The sequence below is a fragment of the Diabrotica undecimpunctata genome, chromosome 2, assembly GCF_040954645.1.
Source record: "Diabrotica undecimpunctata isolate CICGRU chromosome 2, icDiaUnde3, whole genome shotgun sequence".
NCBI classification, from domain to species: Eukaryota; Metazoa; Arthropoda; class Insecta; order Coleoptera; family Chrysomelidae; genus Diabrotica; species Diabrotica undecimpunctata.
Window position 1 is genome coordinate 109,471,612 of NC_092804.1, and position 11,865 is coordinate 109,483,476.

An 11,865-nucleotide genomic window follows, 5' to 3' on the forward strand; every position below is an offset into this window, starting at 1 on the left:
ACAGGTATGTTGCGAATGGTGCTTTGAACCACTACTACTACTAGTTCAGGAACAAAGTATTCCAGCTAATTACTTTCTCGCCAGTTCATAAGCTCATTTAGCTTCTTATTATTTTCCGATAACCTAAATAAATGCTTTATAACATATTTCGTTAATATACACACGTTTACACAATCAATTCAAATGGTTATTTTACGCCTTTAAGGGCAGCGATTATATTCTTGGCAGTTACCACTCCCATCTCATTTCTAGTTTCAATACAAGCATTTCTGCTATGGTGCATAGCATAGTGCAATATGGTGCAAAATAATGCAGTTTTTCAATTTAAATAATGGATGATTTAAAGGTAGAAGTTTAGGAGTCATTACATCCAATCTAGCTCCCCATATTAGTTTGTTCTGAAGAGCAGCAACTAGAGCATCTTGATCAACTAATCCTCTTTTACTTGTATTAATAAAATCTGCTGTATATTTCATTTTTCAGAACGTGTCTTCATTAAACATGTTCTGGGTATCTGGTGTAAGGGCAGCACTAATACTAATAAAGTAACTCTGTGTTAAAAGTTCATCAAAGGATACGCGGTCAGCTCCAATTTCTGTAGCTTTTTTCTCTCAGTTCTATTATAAAAAATAATCTTTTTAGAATTAAATGCTTTAAGAATGTTAGCAATGTGTTGTCTGATTCTTCTAAATACAACAATACCAACTGTAAAATCCTTTAAGTTTGACCAACACATACGAAATGGCGACCAGTTTTAGCTTTTTTGTTAGCTTTCAAGTAGTAGTTAGCAATAGTGCAGCTAGTTCGGCAGTAGCATCCGTCTAAGTATCCGCAGTATATACCATTTTTATGTTTCGCTTTATGATTTCTTTTGTATCTAAATAATCGAAACCTACAGACATTGTTAAGTTCTTTCCAGCTTTGTTTAACACAAGTGCTTCTATCTTATTAGTCAACATGCAGAACATGCCATTTTAATTTTCTATATTCTTAAGGAGTTCTTCTCTGGGTACTGGACCTTCACCTGCCCATGATGTTACTTGAAAACTAAAAGAAAAATATTCATTAATCTCAAAGTATATCTTTACATAAATACATTAATTGCTAAAAAAAAATGCGAACTGTTGTTTATATGAGTTTAAAATTGGTATTATGATATACTTATCGTCAATAAGGAAGAACTTTATTAATACCACCATATTTAATATTTCCAAATGTTACCCAGAAGACATTAACGTATTCTCGTGTAACAAAGAGTATAGTCGTGTCGTGATCGGTGCCAATACCTCTCAGGTTGGAAGATAACGAGAATGAGAATAGGTGTTGATTCTTCTTAGCTGTTGTATAATTATATTCTCCTCAACACTAAGTAATATCCTTTGTGTTTAAGATGTTATGTATTTATAATACAATTCTTCTTTGTATTCCTTTTAATAGCTTTTCTTATATTTCTTCTTAGATCTTTCAGCATTTCATCTTCTTCCGGTGAATATATCTATAGGTTTACAAATTAAGCTGTTTTGGTTTTTTCTCTTTTATCACCACATTACCAGAGGTGCACAATATGAGATATTAAAGCTCATAATGCAAGGTAAAATCAAGGGTAAAAGATCCATAGGATGACGAAGAATTTCCTGGCTGAGAAACCTAAGAGGGTGGTATAGTTGCAGCTCAGTAGATCTTTTTAGAGCAGCCGCCAATAAGGTACGGATAGCTGTAATGATAGCCAACCTCCGATACGAAAAGGAACTACAAGAAGAAGAAGTATACAATATATATTTTAATTATTGATGTATTTTATTAAATTTTATTAAAAATGTTTATAGTTGTCAAGAATTCTATTAAGTCAGCTGCGTATGTAGATTCTTCTAGAAGTTATTTTAATGTTTTTGGAATGTGGTGATAGTCTTTCAACTGAGTATATTGGACAGTCAATCAAAATGTGCTTTACTGCCACTTTACATTCACAAACAAAACACACTGGTTCCTCTTCTTTCTTCAACAAGTATTCGTGTGTTGTAGAAGTGTGTCCTAATCTGAGACGTGTTATTAGGATTTGATGTTGTCGCTTGGGAGGCCAGAAGTTCCATGGAAGAACGGAAGATTTTATTTCTATTAATTTAGTGGTGCTTCTATTCCATTGGTTTTGCCAAACATCGTGCAATTTTGATTTTAAGTAAGGTTTTAAATCTAAATGCACCGTTAGATTTTCCACTGATACGGCTGTATTGGTTACTGCGGACCTAGCTAGACTATCTGCCTTTTCGTTACCACTATTCCAACGTGGGACGGTACCCAGAGAAACTCTACTGTCAAATTGTTTTGGTATATACGGTTTAAAATTAACTTAATCTACTGTAATGTTGGATGAGAGGGATAAATCTGAGAAATTTATGTCAGACAACTTAGTGAATCAGATATTATAAGAGATTTGGGAAGTTTTTTTTCTAGAATAAAGGTTAGGGCCTTATTGATGGCAAATAGTTCTGCTGTAAAAATACCTTGTATTTTTACACCATAATTTTTAAATATGGTTAAATATAGTTTTTTAAATATTTTTTAAAATACCTGTCTTAGGAGATAATTTATAGATGGAATGTTCATGGGATATCACAAAGCATGCTCCTACTCCATTTGTCTTAGATGCGTACGTGAATATAAAATGGTAATTTTGGTACTGTGTGAGAACATGGAGAAATTAAGTTTTATAAAAATTTGGTATCACGTTATTTTTGTTATATGCTGTGAGTTTAAGGTTACAAAGAGGAAAGGGAACAACCAAAGGAAAACATAAATTTATTTCATAGATAGGATAAATAAATATTAAAATCGTATAAGTATCTATTAGCCCGTTGATAGAAAGGTACAGGATCCCTATTTCTTTTTTGATAGACCTACTGGAACCTCTTAGCAACAGCATGATGATGAGCTGGATTTTTTGGGTTATATTTTATACTAGAGACATACGATAGAGTTAAGTATTTTCTTCTTAGGTTTAAGGGTGTCTTTCTAGCTTCACAGACTAGACTGTCCACAGGACTGGTACAATATGCTCCTAAAGCAAGTCTAACGGCTGAACTCTAAAGAGTATCCAAAGTTTTGAGCGATGCTTGGTTTGCGGTGTTATACACAACACATCCGTAGTCCAGTTTTGATCTAATTAAGGCTCTATATAAAAGTATTAGAGTTGGAAAATCTGCTCCCCAATTTTTATGTGATACAGATTTCATAATGTTGAGTCCAGCTTGGCACGATACTCTTAGCGAGTGTATATGACTTGTCCAACTTAATTTTGAGTCCAGTTGCATCCCTAGGAATTTTATTTCTTTTGAATATTCTATCGGAGAGTTGTTTAAAAATAGATTTGGGAGCTTTTGTTGATTTAATTTTTTGTGAACAATTAATAGCTTTTGTTTTTGTGGTGGAAAACTGGAGCCCAATATTATTAGACCACGCTTCTATCGACTTCAGAGCTGCAGCAATACAATTATGAGCAAATAATATGTTTTTATTTCTTGCTAGAATTACCAGATCATCAGCATACAAAAAAGTTTTAATTGTGCCATTGCAGTGAAAACGACACAACATTATTAATAGCAATTAAAAATAACGCTTCGCTTAGATTCGAGCCCTGTGGAATTCCATTTTTCTGTAATTTAGATTCAGACAAATGGTTATTGATTCGAACTTGGAAATATCGTTGCCGTAGAAAGTTTGAAATAAAAGCGAATATGTTACCGTGAATCTTTCAATTGTGGAGTGTAGTTAAAATATCATAGCGCCACACTGTATCAAAAACCTTTTTTACATCAAAGAATATGGCTAAACATTCTTGATTATATATAAATGCTTCGTGAATTTCTGATTCCAATGATATTAAGCTATCTACTTATGATCTATTTTTCCTAAATCCACTTCATTCGGGTATAATAAGATGTTTATGTTCAATATACCACATAGTCGATTCGCAATGATCTTTTCTAGCAACTTACACATTGCATTCGTGAGAGGGATTGGTCTATAGGATTCTGCTTCAAATTTAGGTTTACCTGGTTTGTGTATTGGAACTATGATTGACGAGTGCCATATGTGTGGGAATACCTTCTTGATCCATATAAAGTAGAATAGTTGCAATAATAGTTCTTGGCCTACTAGTGGTAGGTTCTGTAGAAAAAGCACAGGTATATTATCTGACCCTGGACTAGTATTTCTAACGGAGTTAAGAGTTTCAATAAGTTCAGTCAAGCTTATAGGATTGTTTATTGGTAAAGTGTCATTGATTAATGGTATTCCTTTATTTTCTTTTAATTGTTTCTTATTTAAGAATTCTATTGAATAGATTTCATCACTAGAAGCGGTACAATATTGATTTGCTATTATTTCAGATATATTGCATTTGGACGTAAATGTCTGATTGTCTTGTATTAAGTACTTTATAGAGTGTTGTGAATTTTTCCCAAATATACTTCTAATAATTTTCCTGATTTGAAAAATTGGAGTAGATCTATTGATTTCTGAAACAAACTTTTGCCATGACTTTTTTTAATAATAAATCTACATTTAGCTTTTATTTTTTTAAATTTCAAATGATTTTCAGTAGTTTTATATTGTTTATATCTATTAAAAGCCGATTTAGATTCACTTATTGCCTGTTTGCACGCATCGTTCCACGACGGTACAGGTGAATGTTTTGGATGAAAAGCTATTTTTCCAATGGATTTATTCACTGCATCAGTGATGACTTTATTGAAAAATAATGTTTTCTCGTTATTATCTTGTTCTGAGTCTAACATTTCTCTAAGATTCATAGCTGATGAAGAAATCAATGTTGACAACAGTGTCCAGTTGGCTTGATTTAAGGACCATTTGGTGATGTGTGTATTGTGCTTATGGTACAACAGATTGTTAACTAAGATGGGAAAGTGATCACTTCCATATAGATCAGGTAAAGTGTCCCACGATAAACTGGGTTGCAAGTTTGGTTCACAAATTGACAAATTAATTGCTGAAAACTCTCCTGTTGCTACATTATATCGAGTATTCCTGCCGTCATTAAGTAGATTTAAATTGAGATTATTTAGGATATTTTCTATTTTTCTTCCAATTTTTGTCAATTTTTTTGAGCCCCATAATGAATTATCTGCTATACTTGGATCAGAATTAGGAGCGATGTAAAGACTGCAGATGTTAACTTTTAGTGGACCTACTAAGCACAACGCTACAGCCTCTATATTTTTTACTAGAGGAATACTTCAATATTCATATTAATTCTCGATAAAAATTGAAACTCCACCACTGGCATGTTCTTGATTTTGTCTAATTTTAGATACGCTTGAATAAATTCTAAAATTAAGAATTTTGTTATTTTTAAAATGAATTTCTTGTAGACAAATTATAGAAGGTGAATTTTAAGCAATTATTAATTGTAACATCTCTAAACGGGTATAATAACCGTTCAAATTCCACTGTAGAATAGACTTGAACGTGAGCTTATGTAGAAGGTTCTATGGAGGAGTCGTTATCGAGCTGAGATTTTAGTTGTCGAGTAATTGAATTAATTATTTTAGTATATCGCGATTTCATTTTTTTATATGATGTGGATATAGATTTCTTTTAACAGATTAAGTAAGCATAATATGTCTTCTGTATAAGTTTTAAATAGACTCAATTTATCTGGAGATCCTAAAGCATTTTCAAAAAAATCAGTTAGTTGTTCAAAATTTAATATTGGTGCTAGTAATTAAATCTATCTAAAATAAATAAAGTTTATTAGTAATAAAATCTTGTACAGGTTCCATACTGTTAGCAATAGTCTCAGAATTGTCAATGGTTTTGGATTTTTTAAGTTTTTGTATTGATTTTGTAAAATTTTCTTTAGGTTCTTGTAAAGGTGGGGTTAAAATTTCATCAAGACTGCGCTTAGCTGTGTTTACTTCTTTACTAGGTGTATTAGTTATTTCAAGTGTATCAGTGGTATCTATTGATATGCTATTGATAGGGCATGCAAGTGTTGAGGAAGATTTTGAGATTGATGTATGAGGTTGTGAAACATTAGGTGTTGTTGATAACTGGGTAGTTGTTATATATGTATCTGTGCATGTAGTTTGAGAACTTGGGAATGATGTTGAGGGTCATATTTGAGATACAGTTAATATTGGTATAGTTAATGAGGAGGATATAGTCGAGGATTGTAAGGAAAAGGAATTCGCTGAAGATGCTGATGTGATCGGGACGTCATGTGGAAGAGTGTTAACTACTGTATTTATAGTAGTAGTTGGCACTGTTGTTGTTAAGTTTTGATTTGGATTTGTACTGGATGGACAATTTGTTACAAAATGGTCAGATTGTTTACAGTAGCAACACATCTGTTTTTCTAAAGATAAGAAAATACGATAAGATGTTTGTTCGTGGTTTGTGACAAATTGAGGGAGGAATTATTGTAGCTTCTAAATGGGAGATAAATGTATGTCTTCGAAAGCTCAGTATATGTCTATATTCTGGGTTTGTTGTACCGTTCGCGTCATAAAAAACTGGTACAACTCTTATAACCAAAAATCGTGTTTTTTTAGTTGTGTACGTTGATCTTGTCACATGTGTCATTCTAATTTCCAGGACAATGTTGCCAGTTCAACGAAAACATTATATGAAACCAGCTAAAAGCAGGGCTCTGCGACAGAATGCCAGTTTTGAGTATACTGAAAACTAAAACATTATCGACCATTCTCTATCAGTCAGTCACATTTATTTAAACATGCATCCCAAAAAATTCTCCTATTACTATTGTAATTTTCCATAAGCTCAATTAAGTACCCACACCTTGATTTGTGTTTTATTATAATTTATGAAAATATTTCAATTAAAAAATAATGATAGATAATCAATCTAAACATAACTTTAAATTATTATAATAAAACATTACAGTGAGATATTGGATTGTAACTGTCACGTTTTGAAAAGCGTTTTTTCACAGTTAGTTTAGTTTTTAGATATTAGTTAGTTAGTTTTTCACATTTATTGTTCTTGTAATAAATAATAATTTAATCTTGCTATATTGCCTGTTGCTAAACTTAGTGACACAAAATACAGTTCATGTTCGGTAGGTAATTGAAGTATAAAATGACAGTAGATGCATTCCAATGTTCCCTTCAAACATTTTGAATGTAAGCTCAACCCTATCTTTGGTTATTAAATTTATTAGATACAGTTTTCTGTTGTTAATGATAAAAATAATACCTATCTAAAAACTTTATACATTTCTGAACGTTATTTTTTATATTTAGATTTTGTGCAATTCCGTTATCTGTGATGGCAACAACGAATTTATTCACGGACCATTGTATCCAGTCTGAACACAGGTTTACATTGGGAAAAAAAAGTGTACCAGTTTTATATGACGGGAAGTGTACCTATTCGTAAAAAAATAATTGGAGTTAATAAATTGAGGCACAACTTTTTAAGTTCAGATTCTATGAAAGTGTGAGGAATACTAGGGCAAACATTAGAGATCAGTAATCTTTCATTTGGTGTAATTAAGCGTCGAGCATAAATTATTTGTTGATTGATAGTTATTCTTCCGTTGTTAGCATTCATGATAGTTTCTACTAATTCTTCACTAGCTAGGTAAATACAAATACGGTGATTTTAAATTCGTAATGAAAAAATAATATATCTTGGTTCTATAATTCTTCCCAGTGCAAGTAGATATTCCTCAAGTTTGGCGTTCTCCAGAGCATTATATAAAATAGCTTGTTTCTTGGATGGGAATTTTGGAGTTGAATTGATTAACGCTGCAGAATATGAAGAAGTTTCATATGATGACAATAACATTTGGGGCCTCGACGCCCCTGGACTATTAACATCATCCATTTTCGTTTTTAATGACTGTTTTGTATAAAACTTAAGAGGTCGCTGGTTAAATGATATTAGATAAATAATAATGAAGGAAAAATGCAATATTTGATTTGTAAATAAATTAGCGAAAAATAGCAAATACAACTGTAAATAAATTAAGAAATTAACTGGTCTTACTCATTATTGTTATCTGTACAAAGAATATAGAGTTACCCTTTGAAATATTGATGTCGTATTCTTAGCCAGTGGAATATCATTGGTGCCGCGTCGGGACGCCGAGGCTCGTTGGCAAGAGAGGCAAAAAACTTGGTGTGTTTCGTTCGCTGTCTTGGGATAAAGTGTCGAGTTGAGACTTAAGACGGTCAGAAACCACCCTCTGACAACGCTTCGAGGTATTCGGTAGCAAGAGGGTACACCCATAAATCACTCTATTGTGTTGCTATTTTGAGTGGCGATAATTTCAGTTTATTGTCCTGGTAATAGGAAACCGTACACTGGTTTCTATATTTGTGAACCAAAATACAAAAAAAAAGCCAAACTCTCCGTACTTAAAACATAATAGATGAGATAGCCAGTTTAACAATTTTACTATTGAATTAGATCACATTATACTACACTAAAAGAAAAATATTATTAGTAAAAATATGAAAAGAAATAGTACATACTTTCCCAAACAATGACATCAGGTAATATAAACAATATGAACTTGTTTTGAAGTAGGTATCTAATTGGATTAAATTACAGATTTACTCCAATAAATTCACGAATTTTTATTTATAATAACACAACACTTTATAATTATAATATCCACTATTTATTAAGTGGATATAAATTAAAGCGCAAAAACTAGGTGCGATTAGACCTATTAAATAATTAAATACCTCCAACCTCGCCAAAGGTTCAAATCGTTCTCACTTAAAATATTCTGTTTTAAATAAATATTTAAATTCTAGATACCTACTGTCGGTAATATATTATTTTCTCGATTAAGTTTAGGTTAGTCCTGTTCTGTCACACGATGATCATTGACTCATTGACATCTGCCTATCTTCGCATGGCCGAAATGTGTTGTATGTCTGATTTGAAACAATTTTAGTAAAAATTTTATAAAAAATAGATTATTTCAAACTCACTTCTCTATCAATAAATTCACTGATTCTTTATTAACCTTTCGTGTAATATTAACTGAGGGTTTCGACATATCTGTTATAAAATACCGGTATGAAATGTTTTTCAATACTGTAGTTGTGTTCTAGTTGCAACGGGCAAGCACCTTGTGAAAATTTCCTATAATATACGCCATTTTGAAATTACTTTTACAACACCGTTTTGTAGTTTACCTTCCTTTATCTTTATACATTGGTACAGTTTAATAATACAGAATTATTCGTTTATTTTAATTCCAAAAATTTTTTAACAACAAATCTTATTAACTATCTTTATTCGCACACTGTAATGAATATAATATACCTATAAGGAATTAAAGTAAATAAATTTATCAACACAAAATAACATAACATTTCATCCTTTAAACATTTAAAAAATGATTACACGTTTTAACAAAGATTTCACACATTATCTTTTGTATTTATATTTTTAAATTATCTTCAAAAAAATTGTGGTTAAGTGTGCCTTAACCGTATTTGTGTTATTCCATCCTTGCCAAGGGGAGTGCTAAACTTCTCTCCTTTCATACAACACGACTACTAAGTTTAAGTTACCGGTATATGTACTTATTTTAGTAAAACATGTAGTGGCGAAGTATAAAGCTCGACGCTGAACATTTTAGTGTGCTGACATCTGTAGGTTACATCTCTAAGTGTATGTAAATCGAAAAAAAAAGTAAGCTGTAATCGCGAGCAGAAGTTATTTGTTATTCATTTATTTATTGGTATTCATTCACAACAATAGTGATTCAATTAAGAACAATTTTATAATTTATTATAAATCAATTCTAATTAATCTAGAGTAAAAATATTTATAATTCAAACTTTTTTGTTTCATTTACGAGAGGCCAGGTATCGAGTAGGTAGGTTAAATTTAAATAAATAAAAGGTAAATACAGGTACATAAATCGTAAAAAATCGATTATAAAAAAAACGAAAATGCATTTTAACAGAACACGTAGTATAAAAGTAGACTATAGTGAATGAAAAGTGAATTGTATTTTATGCGTTCATTTTTTATATAAAAAACATTAAATGTTTTTATATAAAAAGTATTTAAAGGTATTTAAAGTGCAAAAGTAGACATTACGTTTTGATTTAAATCACCTTCTTTATGTTTATTCATAATAACAACCTAATGAAGTTGAAATTGTTTGGAAACTGTCGAAGAAAGTAGGTATACGACGTTTATAATTTTCCAATGAAGGGTTAGGTTCAGACAATCAAAAGTAACCTGAACAGAAGAATATGCAAATGTTTATAATTATTAAAGTTATGTGAGTATTCTGCCTATACAGAATATTATATCGTTATCAAGGTGTTTTCTTGTGGCACCTTACTACAATTTACTATTTTTACTGAAAAATATTTTATCATTTATGAATATGTAGTAGGTATTTTAGGTCCTCAGTCTCTGTAAATGCCATGCGTTTCTTAAAATATGTCGTCGATCAGTCTATCTGTGCGCTATATCTTGAACGAAAAGACCTGGAGTCTTAAATCATGCATAAGATCCTCGGTGTCGTCGGCCGATATGCACTCAACCGTTTTGCGCCCTTACCTGAAATCGGCCGGTTTGCGCTCTAACACTTTCTTAATTGAGATGTATAGCTAATTATTTTCTTATATCGACCGTTTTGCGCTCTCTTGTAATCGACGTTTAATTTTATTCTACCATAACAATCAGGTAACGGTGAGGCTAGTAAAATTAGTTTTAAAAAATCATAAAACTATAAAAAAATAAAAATAAACCATCTTCCCTTCACACTTTCATTAAGGCTTAGGACTGTCATAGTTTATACATAATATAAACATTGGCGTGTTTAGAACATGTTTTTTTATATTTTTTTTTTTTTCGTTTTTTCTTTTTGTTTTTTTTTATTTTTTTTTGTTTTTTTTTTCGTTTTTTTTTCAAACTTTTTATACAGTAAAATACAAAAAATTCTTGGGAATAAAAAATTGACTATTTATTGCAGCTTCTGGATATATGCCAATGTCCTTAAACACAACCTTAAATCCCTTGTATCTTTATATTTCTGTAAAGTTTTGGATATTCTTTCATCAAGATTATTATATGTTTTCTTGCGCCGCTTTCCTTCTAGATTGAAAGTAAATCGATCATAAAGGTGATCACAATATTCTGCTTCTTAAACCAGGCCCTTCACTAATTTGAATACATTGGGATGTGGTCTTATTCATGTATTCAGACGGTGATTCCAACCTTCTAAAACGTTATTACTGCGATGTCTTTGATCATGGCAATTCCACATTTCCTTGGTAATGTGAGTATTTTCTAACCATTGTTTGACAAAGTAGTCATAAAACTGTTCCATTTTTTCAGAAATAGGAGAGGTTTCTTGAATGCATAACCAGCCATCATCGATATCTTCTATGGGTAGATACGCTAACGCAGCACACATTTTTATGTGCAAACGTATCTCTTCGTTGTCAGTGTATTTAGAAACAAGTCCAATATTTTAAACATTTTTCCATATACATTGATTGAAATGAAAATTACAATCAGAAATTTTGGCTTCGGGAAAATAATTTTCTAAGGCACCAATCACTGCCTGTTCAAAATCCAGTTTTATAAGAGATGGTTTCCAATTTGATAGTTTCTCTTTCATTGATGAAAATAACATATCGTATGTCTCTTTGGTTTTGTTAGGAAGTAACGCAAATATCAATGGAATTGTATTTGTCTCCTCTGACGTACTACCAATATGTACTACCGATATAATTGGTATATATTTGACTAAATTGCTTACTGCAGCTTTTGAATGTTCCATCCATAAATACAGTGTCCTTACTGTTAACCAAAATCTCCCTAGCTTTGTTGCTGGCAAAC

At 31.4% G+C, this 11,865-nt stretch overlaps 1 non-coding gene and 1 pseudogene across 1 annotated transcript; both read right to left on the bottom strand.

The window, feature by feature from the left end:
• Positions 1 to 166: 166 nt before the first annotated feature.
• LOC140433855 (glyoxylate reductase/hydroxypyruvate reductase-like) lies at positions 167 to 11,437 on the bottom strand (annotated as a pseudogene).
• Positions 9,462 to 9,552, bottom strand: LOC140435357 (U6atac minor spliceosomal RNA). Its single transcript, XR_011950161.1, has one exon. It is a non-coding gene; the product is annotated as a U6atac minor spliceosomal RNA (small nuclear RNA).
• Positions 11,438 to 11,865: the final 428 nt, after the last annotated feature.